Consider the following 22,790-nt stretch of genomic DNA (forward strand, 5'->3'; position numbering starts at 1 on the left):
TGTGTAGGATCACTTTGGCTGCTCTGGGTCTTCTGTAGTTCCATATGAATGTTTGAATTTTTTTTCTGACTGTATAAAAATGCCATTGGTATTTTGATAGGACTTGTGTTGAATCTGTAAAGTTCCTAAGGAATATGAACATGTTAATGTTAATTCTTCTAATTCATGAACAGAGGATATCTTTGCATTTTCATGTGTCTTTGATGATTGTCATCTTTCCTGCCACCAACGACTGGCCAGGATGCTAACGAAGGGTTCACAGAGGAGACTGAGAAGGTTAAATGCTCTTTATTGTTACACCGGCACTAGGAGGGAAGGCCACTCAGCTGGCTCCTGCGGGCACTAGGCTCTACAGACCAGGAGCTTCTCCCAGTGGGCACTAGGCTTTTTGGACCAGGAAGGGAGGCTGAGTAATGCTCCGATTTACAAGCATCTGAGGGTCTTCTTATATACACTTGTTTAGGGTCAGCCCTGCCTATGTTCCCTCCCTTTGGGCCCCATAGTCATGGCAGCAGCGGTTACATAGTTATAACAACAATTTGCAGTTAGGCCATTTCCTCTTGCAAGCTTTGCTACAGTGCAGTTTCTTTCCCTGATAAATGATGAGTTTCATTTCGTCACAAATTGATCCCTAACAGTCCTTCCTTTTCTTTTGCTTTAAATGCTCTCATAGCCCTGTAAAGCCGGTTGAGCCGTTGGGCCAAAGGGATGAACATTCTTGAGCATATCCCAGATTGATTTCCAGATTTGAGGTCTTCTTTTTCTTCTTCTTCTTCTATTTCCAGTGGGCTGGGTTCCTCTTGGAAGGCCAGGTATCCCTTGGCGAAATTTTGTCCACTTGAGAAGAGGTGCTGTAAGATAGGCAAGTATACAAGGACTATACAAAATATTGCTCCTATTTTAAACCATTTCCAGGATGGAAGCCAAGAGGAAACTGTGTCAGTCAGAGTATTTATTTGTTCCACTGTTTTGACTTGACCTGTCTTAAATGCTGCTGTATTTTGAAGCTGTATTAGACATGTAGAGCTCTCTTAGTAATGTTAGCCTCAAGATGAGCGGTTGCATTTACCCACTCTAGCCAGGTAGAATGGTTGTGTTTGAACATATCAGCTAGTTGTGTTGCATTAGGAATGGATAGATTGTTCCACGGAATGGTGGTAATGCAAACTCTTCCAATAGTTTCACACTGGAGTTCTCTTTCCAAACCTAGTATGGTATTATCTGTTCTATTTTTACCGTGCGTGCTTCGAGCATCTGGAGCCCCATAGCATGTGTCTTAAGCAGTGCTGACTGCTCACCTAGCTGAGCCCGCTGCTCCTGAATTATCTTCAGGAGGGACTCTAAAGCATCTCCCTGTATTTGGGTAGTGCTTAGAGCCAATGCTCCAGTCACAGCACCAGCTACCGCGGCTGCTGACACTGCTGTAGTGACAATGGCTGCTGTTACTCCAAAGTCTCTTTTTTTATTGCACATCAGTTTTATTGGTATAGTCAAATCAGACATATTTACTGGTACATATGTGAATGGAGTTGCCTTTACCACCCACCATATATGGAACCAAGAATGTTATCATTCTCTCTTGCCATTCCAGGTCCCTTATATAACAACCGATCTCCTTTTTAGAATCTAATGAGTGTGTGCATCTAGCATACAGTAGCTCCCCTTCGGTCCTGCATGTACAGTTTCCTGGGTCTTCTCTTACTGGAGTTTTTACAAAATGTTTGTGGAACATTTCATATCCTGCCTGCCAAAAACAGTGTGTTGACTGATTATTACTTGGAGGTCTGCATCTAATATATCTATGCTCTGAGCCATTTTTACAAATAAAAGAGACAGAAAACTCATCTTGAATTGTTGACCATTGTATTTTATATGTCTCGTTCATATACATGCTATATCCAAAGTCTGGAGTTGATAAATTGTAGGGTATGTTTGATTCATTAAGGTAGTAACTCTCATTTTCATAATAGAAGGAACACGCTACATGACTAATTCTCTCAAGATCCTTTTCTTGTCCCTCCCCTATTTGGACTCCCCTGTTTTGTTTGAAGGTCATCCACACTAAAGAGTCCTTTACAGCTACCCGGGAGCAATTGATATGCCCCTGAATCTTTGTTATAGTAAGACTGGGATCTGTGTCACGGGCAAATGCAGTTTCCCATTCTGAGTAATCCATCCTCTCCTTAGTATTATTAACATATGGTTCTAAATATGAATGTTCTAATCCTAGTAGGATTAGATCTGGCCCTAAGAAAGGTATTTCTTCTGTGCACGTTGTTGCTGCCCACGAAGTACAGTTAGGCTTTCCCCAGTAAAATTTGTCATCTCTGCTGAGGCTATATGTCTTATATTCTAAGCATTTAATTAATGCAAATGGGTTTCTGACACACAGTCTACTTAATCCTGCTTCAAACATTGTTTGTTTCAACTCATCACATGCTTCATAAATAGTTCCTTCCAGTGGGCATCCTCTCATTGTGTAAGTTAAGGGGGTATTTTTCTTAATCTCTGTGATGTCTATACATTCCATGGGTCCTGCATCAGTCAAAAGGATATAGTTTGTTTTGTTATTAGATTTAAGGGCCCTGTCAATTTTGGTACTACACCACTGCATGTCCAATTTGTATAATTGTTGTGTGCATGACAAGTATAATTACCGCATTCTATTTCAGACCTTTTACAGTTGCTAGAGAAAAATTGTTCAATTAAATCTCTCCAAGGTCCCACCAATTCCTTAGCATGGGTTACCCAAGGAATAGTATAATTTTTAACTTTTGTCTTAATGAGGGATAGTCTCTGTGGGCTCACATCCTGACCTTGGTATGTTTGATTCACAGGTAAAGGGAACATTTTTAATATCAGGGTGTGTATAGGCTGGTGGGTTTTCTACTAAGCCTAACACTTGTTCTTCTGTTTTTACACTGGGGAATATAATTAGGATGATAATTGTCATTATTAATCCATAAGCTCTGAGCATAGGTAGTTCAGATCTTTCCCACAATCTCATTAAGTTACCTAATACTTGAAATTGTTTAAGTGTTTGCTTACCTTCAATTAACTTACCTTTATCTGGGTCCCATCTCTTTAGTTCTTCTTTTACCTGTTGTAGATGTTCTTGTAGTCGGGCTGCTAATTCATCTTGTTGGTCCTCAGACAATCCCTCAAAAGGATTTACAAGTGGTGGATTTTCTTCCTCACTTAATTGTTTAAGTATATACTGTTCATAGTGGTCTTTTGCTTCTCTTCCTTTAATGTACATTTCTCCATTTGCTGCTGCCGTTGCCATCTCTGGAGTTCTTTAGTCCTAGCTCTGGAATGTGAAATCCTTAATTCTTTCTGTAAAAAGCACAACTGACAGTGGTATCTACATTCCTTACAAACACATGAATTCTTTTGACAGGATAATTGCAGTTGATATTCCATTAGTGCCTAATTGGAAATTCCCAATTCTTGAGGTAAGACCAACACTTATATATGTCCTTATAGGCGAGAATATCCAAGGGTTCCTTTATGTGTCCATGCTTCAAAAGGAAAATCAATGGTTGTTACAATGTGTACGCTAAGGCTGCCAATCTTTGCAATGTTCCTTGAGGTGTTAAGCAGCACACCAAAAATATTCTACATATCACACCTTCTTCCAATTTTCCTGTTCTGGTCACCTTTTTCCAGTTTTTACTTTTCTTGCAATACCAGCAACTAGTTGCCCTCAAAGCAAGCCCATATATTCCAGGTACCCATTGTTGCTCTGCTGATGGTCTAACATCCATGTCAAATTTCCCATATTTTCCATTTGCTATTATTATAGTCCTAGGATCTTTGGTTGTTAGAATAGCACTAGTCCATGGCCAATGATCATACAATTTTTCATTAAATTTCCATGGAAGATTTCGTATGGATCTTCTAATTTATAAGCTAAACATATTCGGTTGTGTTCTATTCTTGTGCAGTCTCTAACTTGTGTCTTCTGGAGCTGGAACTATCCTAACATGTCTTTGGGGCAAGCTAATAATCCCCTTTTCAGATGTGTCGATGACTACTGTTCCTTCTCCTCTCCAAAGGATGGCAGTGGGCCCTTTCCGGTCTTTACTGTTTGGTAATCTATAAAAGCAAGAATATTTTTTCTGCATGTAGTTTTTGTAATGCTAGCTTTTGATTAGAAGCAGTCCACTGTTGATAATAATACCTCTCCATTGGGGTGTATCCTCCTATCCTCCCCTTCTTTTTTTGTTAAGAGCTATTAGTACCAATTGTAATTGAGTCTCAATAGTCTGTACCTTGTCTGTAAATTTGTCCATTGTACTTTTCAATGTTTGATTGGCTCGCTCTATCATTCCCTGGGGTTGTGGGCAATATGGAGTACCAGTTGTATGGTTGATATTTAAATATTTACATAGTCCCTCAACAAAAACCAGAGAAACAGTCTGCCTTACTCACCTTTCCAATGTATCTGAGCCCATCCAAGTCATGGCACCAATGATGCTGCAGGAATTTCAAGTCCATTCTTTGTCTCACAGCAGTAAATAATCCCAACATGGATCATGAGGGTGGGGGAGCAAAAGCAAAAGTAGGTTTTCTTGAGAAAACAATACTCCTGCTAGCCAGGAGGGGGACTAAAGGAGGGGTCCAATAAGGCCTGGGTACAGGAAGTTTAATTAGGGAGTGATATTAATGGATTCATTTTCTAAACAGAATCGAATACGTGTCTGTGTCTTCTCTCTTGGGAAATGGTCATGACCCCTAACCATGAAAAAATGTTACCTTATTGACCATCTGAAAAATGGGACAGTATATTCCCTCTCTGCCTATAATTTCTCTTACTGCCTCCTCACCTTCCCTCCTCCCAGACAGGATTCCATGAATACCCCTTCATTGTTTCACTTCTCCTATAAGGGCCCCTCCTCTTGGACATTACCCAAGAGGCTACTGAGAGGCCACTTTCTACTCTGGACTCAAGGGCTTTCCTCTGGGGCTGGCCGGATACAACACATCCAGGTGAAGAATTTGATGATCCTCCTGCCAATCCCCGGGTGACCCTTGCTCTTTTTAGCCTGAGTGTCTGAGGTCCCTGCCTCCTCCTCCTCCTCCTCCTCCTCCTCCTCCTCCTCCTCCTCCTCCTCTTCCTCCTCCTCCTCCTCCTCTTCCTCCTCCTCCTCCTGCTGCTGTTTGCCTGGGATGCTCTGTTTCTCTGATGCTGCCTGGGAGCAGCTCCTGACTTCTAAATCATCCTCACTGCTGTTGGTGCTCAGTGTGGTGGAGAGGGAGGTCAGAGGATCCTGGCTAAGGACTGCACAGGCAGGGGGGGGTCCTTGTCAGCATGACCAGTTGGGAACTATCTGTCCTGCAGGACTCACTGTTACTCATACTGGGAGTCCCATGGCAAGGATTCTGCCCCGATTGATCTTCTGCAAGCATCAGTGGTTGGGAGCTGAGAGAAGCACACTCACGGGCTCTGCTGTTGCAGCCTGAGTGTCCCTGGAGGCAATGGAGAATGGGACAGCTTTGAACACTGGGGATGGCATGAGGCATGGGCTTCACTTTGTTGTGGTTCTTCTGAAGTCCTGGGGACAAGGCACTGGCTTGGAGCCTGAGTGGCAGGGAGCCTGCTTTATGGTCCAGCTGGAATCCCAGGTCCTCAAAAGACCTTAGAGCTTCAGGACCCTGAGGAGATACTAAAGGCTCCACTTCACTATGCCCACGTATTTCATGCATGCTATAGCCCTGCTGTTGGGATTTCACCCAGTGTGGCACAGAAGACAAGGGGTCATCCGTTCTTTAAGGCACAGTTGAGAGCATAGGCCCCCTGGGAATTCCTGTATTTCCTGTTCCTGGGGGAGAAACAGAAACTCTTCACTTGTTTCAGGTACTTCATGTCCTACACTGAGCCACTGGTAGCCCATGGTGTCTGCCACTGTGGGCCTCACCTCCGGGTCATGGGTCAGTAACCTTTCCAACAGATTACTAAGCTCTAGGTTTACATAGGTGAGAATTTGGTAGTGTCCGGACAAGATGTTTTCCTTGAGCTGCACAAAATCCTCCCTGTGAAAAGGCAGTGACCATGTCACCATAGTGTACAGGACCATGCCCAGACTCCAGACATCGGCCTTGTACCCACCGAACTCCTCCTCTAAGAATTCCTTGGGGGCACAATAGTCAAATGTCCCACACAAATCTTTCAGGTTTTCTCCATCAGCCAATTTGCCGCTGAGCCCAAAATCAGTGAACTTAATATTTAGAGTGGCAGCTAGAAGGAGATTTTTCTAACTTTAAATCTGTGCACGATACGCTGCTCATGGCAGCAATGCACAACTAATAAAGTTTGGTTAAACAGCCGATGTATCTCTTCATCCTGTAGGCAGCCTTGCTCTATCATGTACCACCTAAGGTCCCCCCTGATAGCATACTCCATGAAAGTGTAGGCTCTCTCTGTCATGTGCCTTAGCTGCAAAAGTTTTATAATGTGAGGGTGATGCAGACCCTTCATTATTTCTGCTTCTGCCTGCTGCTCACTACGGGGCAGCAGGTCCGATGGAGCTCCTCAGGGCCAGCCTAGGGAGCTCGGGGGCCAAGCGGGATGATGAGTGTGGGCAGCAAAGGAACCACACCAGAGCCAGGAGATCAGTCAATGCCAAGGGCGCACACAGCCGGGTTCTCGACTTTATTGGGAGGGGGAAAAGTTTTTATAGACACAAAAAGGGGGCTGTCCAAGGCACAGGGAACCGAGCCAACCAGCTGAAAGGTCAGGCAGGACACGAGCTGGGCACGCCCTCAAGGGCCTATCACAGCCGAGGACACATACTGTATGGAAGTCTCCTGTCAGGCTAGGTACCTCCCCCGGGGACAACTTGAGTTGTTGGAAACGCTGAGTCACTGGAATGCGGAAGTGCGTCAAACTCGAGCAAAGGCTTAGTGGCCTTGTTTCCTTTTCAGTTGGAGCCCCCCGCATCTCCCCCTTTGCTTTTACTTTGAGGGTAACCGTGCCTGTCTTATGTTGTCCCCACCAGGAGCTGGAAGTTGCCCGCCTGGCCATCCTGTCTTAGGTTGACCATTCCCAGGGGATCTTACCTGTCATTGGCTACCAGTACCCTATTTAGGAGATGAGGGGGTAAGCGGAGAGGTTTGGCTAGAAACCCGGGGGGTATCCTGTTGACTAACAAGGGCCTGGTACCTGACTTCCAGCTGGTTGACATGGATTGAAGGAAGCTGTTTTCTAACAAAGGAACCTAAGGCGTTAACCACACAGAGGCCTATGAGCAGAAGTGCAATTATGGCAGTGATTGGACCAAACAACGGCAGGAGGTATGGCAGCCACCCTCCCCACATCCCTCTCCAGCCATTATAAGAGTCCATTAGGCGTCACCGGCGACTTTCAAGGCTGTCTTGAAGTTGTTTAATTCGATCCTGGACGACTCCAGATTGGTTAACAAAAAAGCAGCACTCCTCCTTGAGGAAGACACAAAGGCCTCCCTCCTTTGCCGTTAGTACATCCAATCCTCTTCTGTTTTGAAGGACTACTGAGGCCAGGGAGGAGATCTGTTCCTGTAAGACTCTAAGCAATTGGGTTATTTCTCGCAGGTCCTCGACAACCTGAGAATGTATTCTGTTGTTGAGATAAAAGGCGGAGGAGATCCCAGCCACACTGGTACCCACCCCAGCGGAAACACCCAACCCCACAAGCAAGGGGATAAGGGCCAACGCCCGGGCTATCTGGGCTTTTCCAGTGAGGGGAATAGGAAGGGGCTCAGTAGCCAAGGCAATTTCAGCCTGTGGAGAACTAACAAGACAGGGGAGCAGGTTTGATCACCTCTCATGGTACGGGTTAATAGATGCTGGCATTGGAAGGAAGCATTTCCGGGTGCGCAGTAAGACCGATTAGGCAGTAGAGTTGTATTATCTATTTTTTATGGTTTTTTTTTTTTGACAGGCAGAGTGGACAGTGAGAGAGAGAGAGAGAGAGAAAAAGGTCTTCCTTTACCGTTGGTTCACCCTCCAATGGCTGCTGCGGCCAGCGCACCACGCTGATCCGAAGGCAGGAGCCAGGTGCTTTTCCTGGTCTCCCCTGCGGGTCCAGGGCCCAAGGACTTGAGCCATCCTCCACTGCACTCCCGGGCCACAGCAGAGAGCTAGACTGGAAGAGGAGCAACTGAGACTAGAAGCCGGTGTGCCAGCACCCCAGGCAGAGGATTAGCCTATTGAGCTGCGGTGCCAGCTGTATTATCTATTTTTGAGACGTTGGTTGACGCGCCCCCTGCCCAAGGGTCAGGGAATTTGTCAGGGGGGCACGGGAGAAGAGAGCTAGCATTTAACTCCATGCCAACGAGAGCATAATAGGGGGTCTCCTTTGGTGAGGTATGCATAGCCAACAGCCTTGCTGGACAGGTAACATGGAGGTGTTAAGCAGCTGGTAAGTAAGGTTAAGCGTCTCTAGTAAGGTCAAAAAGGTTATTGACTGATATGGGCTATTTCTGTTTTCCATGTTACTGATTAGCTGGGATGTATTTTTGCTTGTTGAAGCACTTCCTCAATGGGGGAGGAAGTAAGAGCAGGGATCCATACCTTTATTATTGTAATGAGGCCGTATGGGTCTCTTCCTTTCCCATCCACTCAAATTCCTGCATCTTCTCCTGAGAGCCATTTAGGATCATCGGAATTTCTTATACTTTACTGGGTTGCAAGTTCCTCTTTTACAGGAGCTCCCCGTTGGGTGGAGTTAGCTCTAAAGGACTCTTAAGCGACCCCTGTGTGTGAATGTGGGCAGCTCCAGTAGGGGTAATACCTTCCTGGCTATTCACACAATCTCCCTTTTGTAATGTTTTCTAGCATATGTATTTATGGTTAGTTGCATAAGTTTTTTCCCAATCTGCACAGGACCCCCACCTGGTGGTGGGTTGGCAAGCATCAAAGTAAAGCTCAACTTCCTTTGAGGTACATTTGGAAGTGTTGAGGACTACTGGAGGATTGATCCCGATAGCCAAGATCCGATATTCCCAGTGTCCCCTGCCGGATGACGTCTCACCAGGGGACAGTTCCAGTAGCAGGGTTGGGATGACCGCCCCTGCAACAGGTAGACATAGGTGTCTCATCATTCCTGTGAAAGAGAGAGACAAGGCCTCAAGAGGGCTGGGCTCTTGGGTTAAGGTCATTAAGGTCAGTGGGGGGAAGGTGTTTGAGGTCTCTGGCCTGGACCCAGATGGGCTTGTCTTCATTTTGGGGGAAGACACATCCAAAGCCTCTGCCTGCCATTAGGAGGGGATCAGGGCCCCCTCCAGGCCCCCATGAGTGGGTCTCTCCATTGGACCTTGGACCTTAACAGTGGAGTACTTAAGAGTAGTTGTCCAGTGTCTCTGGAAAGGAGGGAAGTTGTCAGTCTTTGAAAAATTTAAAATATTTAAGGTGCATAATGCTATCTTTAGCTGGTCATGAGGGGGTGTTGCTCCCCCTTTTTGTTTTAAAAGTTGGGCCTTTAATGTTTTGTTTTGTCTTTCAATGATTGCCTGGCCCATAGGGCTATAGGGGATACCAGTGACATGTTTAATTTCCCAACACTTTAGAAAGGTAGCAAATGAGGTGCTGGTAAAACAAGGTCCATTATCAGTTTCAATTTGTTTAGGAATGCCAAGAACCGCAAAGCATTGCAATAAATGATCGTTAGCATGTTTAGCCTTTTCGCCTGTGTAGGCTGTAGCCCAGCAGGCGTGAGAAAAGGTGTCCACAGTTACAAAAATATACTTAAGCTTTCAAAAAGAAGTGAAATGTGTGACGTCAGTTTGCCAGAGGTGGTTGGGCGCCAGTCCACGAGGGTTGGCCCCAGGCCCCTGTGAGGGAGGTAGCTGTACGAATGGTGAGCAAGTCTTACAAACGTTCAGACGATTTTTTTTAATTCTTTAGTTGGGACAAGGGGGTATCGATGTTGTAATCCCCTCCAGTTGATGTGAGTAAGGTCGTGAAAGGAGATAGCCTCATCTTGTGTAAGGTAGCACTGGGATGAGGACGCCAATGAATCCACAATGGCATTACCTTGAGACAAAATACCCGGGAGATGTTGATGTCCCTGGAGGTGTTGTAAAAATATAGGCTTAGTCCTTGACTTTAGAAAGTTTCTGGTTTGAATCATTAAAGGAGTGGTAGGGTTATCATCAAGTTTAATGTGTGAACAAGGGAGGTTGGGGAGTAGATTGGCCAGGTAAAGACTGTTAGTAAACAGGTTAAAGGGTCCCTGTATTGTTTTCAAGGCCAGGACAATGGCATAAAGTTCCTTGAATTGGGCCGACCCTTGAACACAATGAACTACAGTTTTTGGCACTTCTTGTCCCTGCATATGGGGCAGAAAGATGGCAATTGCTGCTCCTATTTTTCCCCTGTCAGTGAACACAGTGTGAAAGGATGGGTCAGCTTCAGCCAAAAATAATTTGGGTAGTATCCAGTCAAGTTTGGAGAAAGAGTTTACCCATTTATAGGGGCCATAGTGGCCATCAATCTTCCCCGCGAAGCCTTCTAGAGCAATTGCAATGCGGGTATTGTTTTGTTGTAACTACTCGAAATTAGTCAACCGAAACGGTACAACAAGGGTATGTGGCTGATGACCAAAGAGACGATTAGACAGGTCCCTACCCTTTATGATGCAGTCAGCAAGGTGGTCTAGGGCGGCATAGATCCGGGGGCCCCTCCCACGGACAGATGAACCCAGTGGATGGGCTCTCCCCCTTGTGCCAAAAGGCCCGTGATGAGGGATTTTCTGCTGACGATATAGAAGAATAGGGACATGGAAGGGTCATAACACCTCAGGCAGGAACAATCTATAGCCTGTTGGAGCTTAAGGAGAATGTGTTGGTGTGTTTTTTCTAAAGTAATAGTCTTATACAAGGTACCTCCCTTAAGGAGGTCAAACAGGGGAGTAAACTCCATGGTACTAATAGGGATCCAAGGTCTCATCCAATTAATTTCCTCGAGGAGTTTTTGTAGCTGAGATAAAGAATAGGTTTGTTGGATTTGAAGCTACGGTCAAGTGGGGGAGACCGTATCTAGTTCTAAGACAGCCCTAAGAACCTTAAAGGGGGGTACCTTTTGAACCTTTTCAGGGGCAATCTGGAACCCATGTTTAGTGAGCAGTTGTAAAAAGGAGTATCTGGGCACCTGGAAAGATCCAATCTGTATCTGGGGATGAAGAAGGACTGCTGCAGAGTTCTCGTCCCATCTGTAAGGTCTTTGATCTCCTTCAAACTCTCGGAGGTTCGCCCTCGGAGCAGTCAAGACCTTCTGTAATATGACCATGTAAATCTGTCCGTGGAAATTCTGTACGGCCCCGTGTTTGTTCCTCTCCTTTTCCCCTGGCGCTGTGGTGCCGCGCAGTCTCCCCCCTGCCCTGGGTCCGCTCCTGGGGCCGCAGTTCTGCCAGGTGCTTCGCCTTGGCCAACGCCTAGCAGCCAACTTAGAACTGGTGCGGACCAGAGGATTCCAACTGTTTAATTAAAACAAAGCATAGTGAGGGCTGGTGGCAGGTGTTGACACAATGTGATTTCTGCCCAGTGCTCTGAATGTCAAAGTAAAATTCAGTGAAGCGCGCAGAAGCCAGCAGGAGCCCTGGGGGCCGGCTGCGGCATCTGGTGAGCTCTTGCTGGCCCTCAAAAATCTGGGGAAGAGGGTGTAAATCTCCACCAGGCCATACCCATATCTACTGCAGGTCTCCAAGGTAAACAGCCTCTGGCATGTTGGAACAATGTAAATGTTAAAAAGGACAATTACAATTGGGTTAATTTCTGTAAAGGAAAGACTCCATGTCTACCGCCAGGCTCTGTTGGCTGGTCTCAAAGTGGCAGCACGCAAGATTGGCACAAAATTCGAATTTGGCCTTAGAGACTGGCGTGGACTGGGTAACTCTCCTCCCCCTTGCCTTATCTCAGAATTTGAACTTTACCTTAGAACCAGGTCTGGTCCAAAGTCTACTCTCCCTGTCTTACCAATGAAACAAATCGGGTATCCCACCCTTCTGATGGCTCTTCTCTTTTATCTCATGCAAGCCAGAAGATAATGCTTTGTAGCTTGCTGAACTTATTTTGCAATTTGTTTTAACAAATTTCTGGGTGGTCAGTACTCAGTGAAATAGTAATAGGTAATTAGCACTTGTTTTATATAAATACAATTTTAATTTTAATTAAATTCAGATAGAGATATATAATATCAACATCTTAAGTCATTTAGGTGTAACTTCTAATTTAAATTGGGTAAAGACAAATGAGGTAAGTGTCTAAATGTAAACTTTGGTGCTTTCAACATCTTATGTTCTATAGAAAAACTACTTGAATTTGCTAACATGTTTTCATAGATTGTCCATATAAAAATAGTTCAACATCACTTAAAAGTAATTAATGCTGAAATTTGATGTGTTACCTTGTTTAAAAATGTTGTCTTGATTTAAATATTTTAATAGGTTATTTCAAAATGTAAAGCAAGAAAATTGACAGATGAAAAACATCACAAGTATAAAAATAAAATGTTTCAAGTAAGTTAAAGAGGGTGTGTAAAAGTCACAAAAAGTTATAAGAAAAAAAATTTGGATAGTATTGATACAAATGTCTGAAAATTATGAAGTCTGGTAATCTAGTGTTACTAAACATAATAGTCATCTTGGTGAAAGGGCCCCAGAGGCCTAAAAGAGTTAAGTGTGCCTTGTAAAATCCTTCAGGTGCTTTCAAAAATGCTATGTAAAGTAAACAAGTGTCTCTTCTTGGTTAACAAGCTTGTAATTTTAAATATGACAACTTAAGGTCTTTTGTCATCCACAGTTTTGTATATCAGATTTATTGCTCCTAAAACTAAAGCATTGTTGGTTCTGTGTTTAACTGTCCTCCTATAAGTTGCAATGGACTTTTTCCAGCTACATCTATTGTATTCAGTACTTTGGGATGACTCTGTAAACTGATAAAGCCAATAATGTATTACAGGTACCAACTGGAAAAAAGTATAGTTAACTGAGGTTCCTAAGATCAGAAAGTAATTCAAATCAATTGGTGATTTATAAAAAAGGTTAAAGATTCTAACAACTATCACTGAAACTGCTTTATTGTTCTGATGTATATGACACTGTAGTTTGCTATGAAACTAAATGCATCTATCTAATCAACTCCTCTGTCAGAGGCCACCCGACAAACCACATGGAGATGCAGCACTCAGTCAATTCACCACCACGTTTATTGCCTCATCACGTTCCAGGCCAAGGTAAGGGGCGCGGCGACGAGGGACTGGAGGCCGTCTCCCTGGGGAAACTCTTCAACCTCCAGCCCCGAGCACACAGAAAGACAAGGATATATACCCCAGGCCCCATACAGATAACATTCATTGTGTGCAATCATGCATAGCACAGGAACAAAACAAGTTTACAAGGTAGCAAAGATCAGGGTACAAGCTCTGCTGATAGAGCAAAGAACATCATAAACCTTCATCAGAAGTCACATCCTGCCTGCAGGAATGTGGGACGAAGAGTCTTGTGGCTTCAGAACAATAGACACAGGAAACAGGATTAGATAAGGGACAGCCTCAGCCTGCTGCATCTCATGGCCAGGGCCACTAGCCCCAACATCTCCCCCTTCTTGTTTGTACAATAATGGCCTGGTGTTTATGGTAACCGGTGTCTACACTGTCCAGAGGGCCACGGGGGAGGATCCATCCCCCACAAGTCCCTCGTGTTAAACGCTGAACGGCGTGGACTCTTGCCTGTCTTAGGTGCCCTGCAGCGCTTACTCTGCTTACGCGTCATCAAGGATACAGGAAGCATGTCCTGTCCTCTGTCTTACATTGCTAGAGAAGCCTGCAAGTGCTTACCCATTGTTGACTACCGGTCCACCCTAAGAACAGCGTAGGAGCAAGCGGTCAATGAGGCAGTTAGGAAGAGAGAGATCGAGGCTTCCATGGCATACCACAGCCCCCTGTTTTAGAGAGTGTCCTTGAGGGTATGTACTGTCCTTTTGATAGCCTCTCTGCGCACATTGGAACGGTGGGAACGTTTGGTTGTTTTACTTCACATCAGTCTACAGGCAAGGCTAGGCAGGCAGGCAGGTCTATGACTTGTTTATTTAATTGAGAATGGCCTCTGTCATAGGTTGCCCTCAGTCATTTCTGTCCTTACCTGTCATCGGTAGCTCTGGCAGCTTGGCCTAGAGCCCTGTCTTAGGTTGGTACAGGATGCTGAACGTCTTACCCATCTCTGAGTACCATTCCAGCCCAACATTAGGTGAGAGATGAAACATACATTCAAATATTAATTATTTTTGATTACAAAGGAGGTTTGGTACAAAGTTTTAAATGATCAATGTCAGTCCATACAGACTAGCGAAGTCAGCATAAAATGCAGAACACACGGAAAATATCCCATACAAAGTAGGAAAAGCAGTAGTGGTCCAGTCAGTATTAATAACCAATGAATCCATTGAATGCTTCCAAATGTTAGAGGGTTAGTAATAAACATATGTTGCATTTTATTCTTAAGTTTATTAACGACAGACTCTATGTATGGCACATTGTTAGTAATGTTAAAACAACATTTCCCTGTTACAGATTTACAACTTATATGATCTTTTAACATTAAGTAATTGTTAGCTGTATGGTTTAAAAGTACTCCTGAGTGAACTTGATGCAATTCTTCGGCTATATTGGACAGTCCAGTAGCAGTAAGATGAATTGTTTTGGTCACTAAACATGCAAGCCTTTACAGTCCACGGTTATTTCCAAAGGCCAGTCTGGGAACACTTACTACTGATACAGCCATGGCCAGGGCAGTGTCCTGTCCTATTAGGATGGTGTTGCCATTACAGTCTTTAGGTGAAGCATGCCGCCGACGCGCTGTCTGCCACTGTAAATACAGATGTCAGCATTGGGGCCACACAGTCCAGGGAGCAACTGCGGAAGTTATCAGAGGCTAACGATGTGAAGGCATATTTGCTACATAAAACACCCATCCCTTAGGAGTCCATGTCCCATACCAGTACTGGATTAGGTGCATTCCATTGATTGGTGATAGGATCCCTTCATTTTACCGATTGCAAAACCTTAATAACTTGTGGAGGCTGTGCACTCCGTAACTTGCCATTTCAATTTTCACTCAATCCTGAGCAGAGAGACCATTCCTATGCCAAAGAGGCGAACTGAGGGTCTTTCCAGCCAGGAACATCACAGGTTACACATGCGACTTTAGTTTTCCTTTTAAAGAAAGGCATTGCTTTGTATACTTGCAGATCCTGTCGACTACACCAATTTGTGACAGCAAATTATTTTTTAGCTGTCTGCTGTGCACAGACTTAGTTACTTTTAGTTTAATCTGCAAGAAATACGCTGCAAGGCTTATAGTGCACACTAAAATTATTTAGAGGAAAGATGGTAAATGAGTATAGATTAACAGAATGTTGCAATAAACATGGCTCCATTGCTTTAATGATACTATAGCAAGACGGTCCACTGATTTTTGTTGGGAGGGCCTGAGGCTGGCCCCGCTTTCAGTTTTTTGAACTCTGTTTTATAATGAATTACCTTCTTTATCAGTTTTGGAGTGACATTTATTGGCCCAGTGCCTTCCCCTTTAGCACTGGGGGAAAATACCAGGAGGAGCCCTATTTTGATTTTTGACTTTTGGACAATTTTTGTACATGTCCCTGCTGCTCACATTTATAGTACCCTCATGTATTAGGCAGTCCTCCTTGATGATTTTTGTAATGACGTACCATGTAGAGCGGCAGGTCCTGAATGTCCTGTTTTTAAGTGAATTTATTTTGTTAATTTTTCATGAAAGGGACTGCCACAGAACACCTCAGCCACAGTAGCAAATTGATTCATGTTTACATTGTACTTACGTTTAGCAGAATGTATAGTGCTGTGGGCATCACTAGGTAATCTTTACAAAGCACCAGAAAAGAATCCATGCTGAGAATCAGACATTATCAGTAATCATTACAGGCATGTTTAACATTTAGCTTGTTCCCCTAGGATGAAGCAGCAGTAGCAGAGGCTTGTTCTGGCTCCCTCTCAAAGCCCCCAAGGACAAGGGTGGCTCATTGTCAAGATTTTAGGCAAGCAGTACGTCCCGTCCTGGATCTTGGCCAGAGAGCCAAGACACGAAGCGTGCCCACCTGTTTATCAGAAACATTCCTTTATCCTTCTCCTGGGGAACTGGCCAGGCTCTCAAGGAGCAGGAGAAGGTCATTCGGCAACAAAGTTACTTGTCCACCAGAGCTGAAGCTAGATACAAGCCTCTCCATCCCCAAAATTTGTCCTTACATTTGGCCCTAGGGTTGCATTGAGAGGTAGACATAATTAACACATCGTAAGAATACAATACAAATTTCTCATACAAGCATACATCCAGCAGTTAAACATAATAATACTCAATGTGTTTTAAGGATAAATTAAAACATATCTGAGGGAATTAGCCTATTATTATTTGTAATTATTACACTTTTTTTGTAACGTAAACTAAGCATAATCTGTTGAAGCATTCCTATCAATAATAGGGTAGAGTTAGCACATAATACAAAAAAGAATGGATAGTCCGGACACTTTCTCACTACAATTTCTCATTTTACATACGTGCTAATTGCTCCTTTCTTTCTCGCACAACCGGCATCCCGGCGCTTTTTAACAAGGCCTTCATTATCCTTTTCATATTCTGATGTGACTGTATATTCCCCATGGAATTGGAGAGGCTCCCTGGGCAAACCCTAGTCTTCCATGCCCTACACATGCTTATCTGCCTCCCTTTAAATCCCCTCGGCCTACTACTGCCGCAGACTTCCCTCTTTCAGAGGCTTACCTGTGGTTGAGATGAATCCGAGTCATGGCACCAGCTGTCGGAGGCCACCGACAACCCACACAGAGACGCAGCACTCAGTCAATTCACCACCACGTTTATTGCCTCATTGCGTTCCAGGCCAAGGTAGGGGGCGCAGCGATTAGGGACTGGAGGCCATCTCCCTGGGGAAACTCTTCAGCCTCCAGCCCCGAGCACACAGAAAGACAAGGATATATACCCCAGGCCCCATACAGATAACATTCATTGTGTGCAATCATGCATAGCACAGGAACAAAACAAGTTTACAAGGTAGCAAAGATCAGGGTACAAGCTCTGCTGATAGAGCAAAGAACATCATAAACCTTCATCAGAAGTCACATCCTGCCTGCAGGAATGTGGGACGAAGAGTCTTGTGGCTTCAGAACAATAGACACAGGAAACAGGATTAGATAAGGGACAGCCTCAGCCTGCTGCATCTCATGGCCAGGGCCACTAGCCCCGACACTCCTCTGTATCATTTATGTATGTATGTCTCTGCTGGTCTAAATGTTCCGTATACAAGAAAGTTATTTCAAGTGTTACATATTGCTGTAGAGCTTGATTATATTGTAATCTGTAACAGAATGTTTCCCGTAAAAGGCTAAAGGTGATCAAAAATTCGTGTAACCTAAATCTCTGTAAACTTGTTAAAAGAAAAAGAAACCTGAAAATATTTTATATACTTGTGCTTAAATTTGCTGGTTAAACAAGCTACACCATGTTAGGTATTTAAGAGATGTTTCTGAGTACATGTATTCTTAAAATTTGTGAAGGACATTGGACTTTCTGGTAGGTGTTTTCCTAAGTTGTTGTCTAATAAGTGAATCTGCTTGCTAAGTTTTCATTTGATATTACTCTTAAAATGTTTGTGTATGAAAGAACTGCCCTGCTTTTTTGACCCTATTGCCATATATGATTATTGCTTGTGAGATTACTTAATTACTTGGATTAAAGACTAGTGTAGAAAATTAAAGCCGCTGCCAAGCAACACCACACACAGTAACATATCTGTTTTGCCTCTGGTGGTGCAAGCTTTTTTAAGCATGGCTGGTAACTGGTAAGATTTTGTAGTGACAGTCTGGCAGTATCCTTGCATAGCTATTTGGGTAAGGACATAAGTCAGTTCTGTTAAAGGTCAACCATGTTCAGAAAGCAGAGTAACTCAGCCCAGCTAAATATTCATAAGAAACATGCCTATAACTCTGGACTTCTAGTCTAGACAACAAAAATTAGAAGTGGGACTGAGCACCCCCTTGACTTGCATTCTCTGGTCTACTTTAATAAGATCCAGGAGGGAAAGAAAACTGGACATCAGAAGCAATGTAAAGATAGGTGGCAGGCCTATTACAGGCAGCTCTGTACAGTGATCTGCCCTCAGGGAGACCCAATGGGCCAGGCTGATGAAGGAAACTAAAGATCTAAGTAAATTCACTGTGCTTAGGATTGGAAGGTTGAATATTATTAAGATACCACATCTTGTAAAATGGTTCTATAGGTTTAAGATACTCTAAATAAAAATTCCAGCAAGAGGTTTTTGAGAAAAAAACAAACCTGACAGTAATCAGGAAAACCTCATACAATTGACTATCATGTCCACAATGTTAACAATGAACTGGGTGAAATCACAATACTGCGTCTCAAGACTTACAATAAACCTACAACAACCAAGATGGTTTGGGATTCGTGAAAGAACAGAAGATACACAAATGAAAGTTTAATGAAAGACATAATGGCTGAAAAATATAAAATCTTGGGATAGGTATGATTGCCCAGGGATGTGAAGTATGAAAGTCCTCAAAGAATTTCCACCAAAGAGAACTTGACCAAACACATGATAGTTAAATGCCCAAAAATGAAAGACAAAGAGAATTGTGAAAGCAGTGAGTATATATATATACATATATATATATATATATATGCACACACACACACAAGGTAAATTGTGTTAGATTAATGGTGGATTTTTCTAGAGAAATCTTGCAGGCTAAGAGTAGGATGATATTCCCAAAGTGCTGAAAGAAATAATCTAATACCAGTCAATGTTGTTCTTCGTAAGTGAAGAAGCGGTAACTACTACCTAGCTCAACAAAAGCTGAGAGAGTTCATCACCATTAGATCTTCCTTACAAGAAAAGACAAAATGAGTGATTTTAGCTAAAATGAAAGGATGCTAGTAGCGCTTCAGTCCCCGACTGCCAGTTGCATTCGCAAGCCCAGTTGACAGTTTGTATAGGCGACAGCGGCATAGGCCGTCCTTGATGATGGCCTGCCACCTACAGCTCAGCTTTCACGTTAAATCTCTATCCCAGGAGGCCCAGCATCTCCTGGGCTCCAGAGGGACACCCTGCCCATCGGACCCAGATTGTCGATGTTATTGTTGGAAAAGACAAAAAAGGCAGAAAGATCCCAGAATATCTGATCCATTTTAATGGTTGGAGTAGGAGCTGGGATAGATGGGCAGTGGAAGATCATGCACTACATGATACTGATGAAAATCGCAGATTACAGCGGAAATTGGCAAGAAAATCTGTAGCTCGCCTGAGAAGCACAGGAAGAAAGAAGAAGCGCTACACATTGCCTGGTATTGACTCTGTCTTAAAAAGTCTCCCTGTTGAGTGGGAAAGGGGAGGGTTGCGGGTGGGAGGGAAGTTATGGGAGGGGGGAAGCCATTGTAACCCATAAGCTATACTTTGGAAATTTATATTCATTAAATAAAAGTTTAATAAAAAAAAAAGTCTCCCTGTTGAAGAAAAAGATGAAAATGATGAAAACTCAATAAGCGGTTCTTCTGGTGACAGTGGGGAAGAAAAGGGTGAATAAATAAGTGAAGAAAGTGGAAAATGGTATTGAAGAGAAGGCTGAGAAAGAACTGGAGCTGCAAACAGAGAGAAATGGAAGAAAGAACAATAACTCTAGAAATCCCTGACGTTCTGAAGAAGCAGCTGGAGGATGACTGTTACTGTATTAACAGGAGGAAAGGGTTGGTGAAACTTCCATGCCAGACCAACATCATAACTATTTTGGAATCCTATGTGAAGCATTTTGCTACCAATGCAGCCTTTTCTGCCAACGAGAAGCCTCGTCACCATCACGCTATGGTGCACGCCAGCATGAATGTGCACTATATCCCAGCAGAAAAGAATGTTGACCTGTGTAAGGAGATGGTGGATGGCTTAAGGATAACCTTTGATTATATTCTCCCGTTGGTTTTGCTTTGTCCATATGGACAAGTTCAGTATAAAAAGGTGACTTCGTCTAAATTTTTTCTTCCAATGAAGGAAAGTGCCACAAATAGGAGCCAGGAGGAGCTGTCTCCTAGCCCACCTCTGTTGAATCCATTCACACCACAGTCCACAGAGAGCCAGTTGTGGGTGAACCGGCCACCCCTAAAAGGCACAAAGTCAAGCCGGAAGCCTTACAGTCTCTGAGATGATCCATGCATCACAGCACCTACTGTGACAGGCTGTCTGAGAGCAGTGCCTGACCCAAGAGCCGACATCTGGACACGTCCGCCAGCATGCCCAAGCTGTTCCTGCACCTGGAAAAGAAGACACCTGTGCACAGCAGATCACCCTCACCTATTCCTCTGACTCCTAGCAAGGAAGGGAGTGGTGTGCTTGCTGGCTTTGAAGGGAGAAGAACTAATGAAATAAACGAGGCTCTTTCCTGGAAGCTTGTTCCTGACAACTACCCACCAGGTGACAAGCCACTTCCACCCTCTTACATTTATGGACACAACATTTGCTGCGCTTGTTTGCAAAACTCCCAGAAATCCTTGGAAAGATGTCCTTTTCTGATAAGAATCTGAAGGCTTTACTGAAGCACTTTGATCTCTTTCTGAGATTTGTGGCAGAATACCATGATGACTTCTTCCCACAGTCAGCTTACATTGCTGCCTGTGAGGCACACTACAGCACTAAGAACCCCAGGGCAATTTATTATTGTGTTGCTGGTAACAATAAGCTTCTTCGCTTAGAGTGCAAATGCCATGACTACTCAGGGAGCTCTGGCAGAGGCAGGCCTTGTTATTTGAGTTACCCTAGTTGTTTCTGTTAAGATTTACTTCTTGTGTGCCTGAACATGCTTAGACACTGCAAAGACCATCTGTGAGGGCAAGAAATGAGCAGCCGTGTTAACTGCAAAACGTTCATGAAAGTATACTTGCATTAGGCTGTTTTGGTAGGCATTGCAATTAGTTGTTAGCAAAGAACAACTTTTTAGTTACTTTTTAGCATTAAAAACATTTTTGACAACTATTTTCATTCTTGTGATGAGGCTGAATAATTCTAACAAATATTAGTTTGTACCCGGGGTCAAAATGTAATCTCAAAGTATTTCAGAGGGAATTGCAATTGATGGCAAATGTGCAGTTATACCTTTGCTTTGTCTTGATTGCATCTCTGGGAGACATTACTTTTGGTGACCTAAAAATTTTTTTTTTTGACACAGAGTGGATAGTGAGAGAGAGAGAGACAGAGAGAAAGGTCTTCCTTTTTGCCATTGGTTCACCTTCCAATGGCCGCTGCGGCCGGCACATTGGGCTGATCCGAAGCCAGGAGCCAGGTGCTTCTCCTGGTCTCCCATGCGGGTGCAGGGCCCAAGCACTTGGGCCATCCTCCACTGCCTTCCCGGGCCATAGCAGAGAGGTGGCCTAGAAGAGGGGCAATGGGGATAGAATCCGGCACCCCAACTGGGACTAGAACCCGGTGTGCCGGCGCCGCGAGGCAGAGGATTAGCCTGTTAAGCCAGGCACTGGCATGGTGACCTAAATTAAGCATTCCCATCTAGTTTGAGGTTTTGCAGCCGTACTTTGCTGTGTAATATTATAGTTCCCTTTCTATAAAACGTTATTATTGGTAATTAAATAAAGCATTACATTATTTGACAAAAAAGGAAAGGATTCTAATAACATGAAAGCATATGAAAATATAAGTAAAAATCAATCTTAGTATAAAGACTAGAAGCCCAAAGTGTTAAAAATAACCCTAGCAACAATAAATTGTTACTGGATACCCAAAATGGTATGAGCCCAAGGACAATGTTGAGTGCCATAATCTTGAATGCTGAAACATCAAGAGATCAGATTCCTAATTTGGGGATGGTGCTGTTGCATAGTGAGTAAAGCCACAGCTTGCAACACCAACATCAAATAAAGGAGTTGGTTTGAGTCCCAGCTGTTCCACTTCTGATCTAGCTCCCTGCTAATGTGCCTGGGAAAGCAGTGGAACATAGCCCAAGTGTTTGGGCCCCTGTACCCATGTGGGAGACTCAGAAGAAGCTCCTGGCTTTGACATGATTCAGCTTTGACCATTATTGCCATTTGGGGAGAGAACCTCTCTCTCTCTTGCTCTCTGCCTCTCTGTAACTCTGCATTTTTGGGTAAATAAATACATTTTAAAAATTTTCTAATATTTATAATTTCAAATCATTAAAATGCCAAAATATGATTGTGTAATAAAGCTTAAATATTTATTATATTTATTGATTTTTGCAAAGATAATTTATTTGAGAAACATAAAAATGACAGATCATTTCACTGACCACTTTATACAATAAAAATCATAAAGTGTATTTGTGCAAGAATAAAAACAAATATAAATAACTATGATGGGCAAACCATTTCATAAAGAAATAGGATTACATAGTTGATGGAATTATAAATTATTATAATTATTATCAAAAATAGTAGATTTCCCCAAATAAAACTGCCATGGGACCCTACAATTCCATTTCTGGCACATATTCAAAAGAAATGATATCAGTACTTTTTTTTTGACACGCAGAGTGGACAGTGAGAGAGAGACAGAGAGAAAGGTCTTCCTTTGCCGTTGGTTCACCCTCCAATGGCCGCTGCAGCTGGCGCGCTGTGGCCGGCACACCACGCTGATCCGAAGGCAGGAGCCAGGTGTTTCTCCTGGTCTCCCATGGGGTGCAGGGCCCAAGCAATTGGGCCATCCTCCACTGCACTCCCTGGCCAGAGC

General features: G+C 43.6%; 1 pseudogene; it reads left to right on the plus strand.

Annotated features, from left to right (window-relative positions):
- Positions 1 to 16,816: 16,816 nt before the first annotated feature.
- On the plus strand, positions 16,817 to 20,865 carry LOC133750464 (male-specific lethal 3 homolog; annotated as a pseudogene).
- Positions 20,866 to 22,790: the final 1,925 nt, after the last annotated feature.

Source organism: Lepus europaeus, chromosome 21, assembly GCF_033115175.1.
Source record: "Lepus europaeus isolate LE1 chromosome 21, mLepTim1.pri, whole genome shotgun sequence".
NCBI lineage: Eukaryota > Metazoa > Chordata > Mammalia > Lagomorpha > Leporidae > Lepus > Lepus europaeus.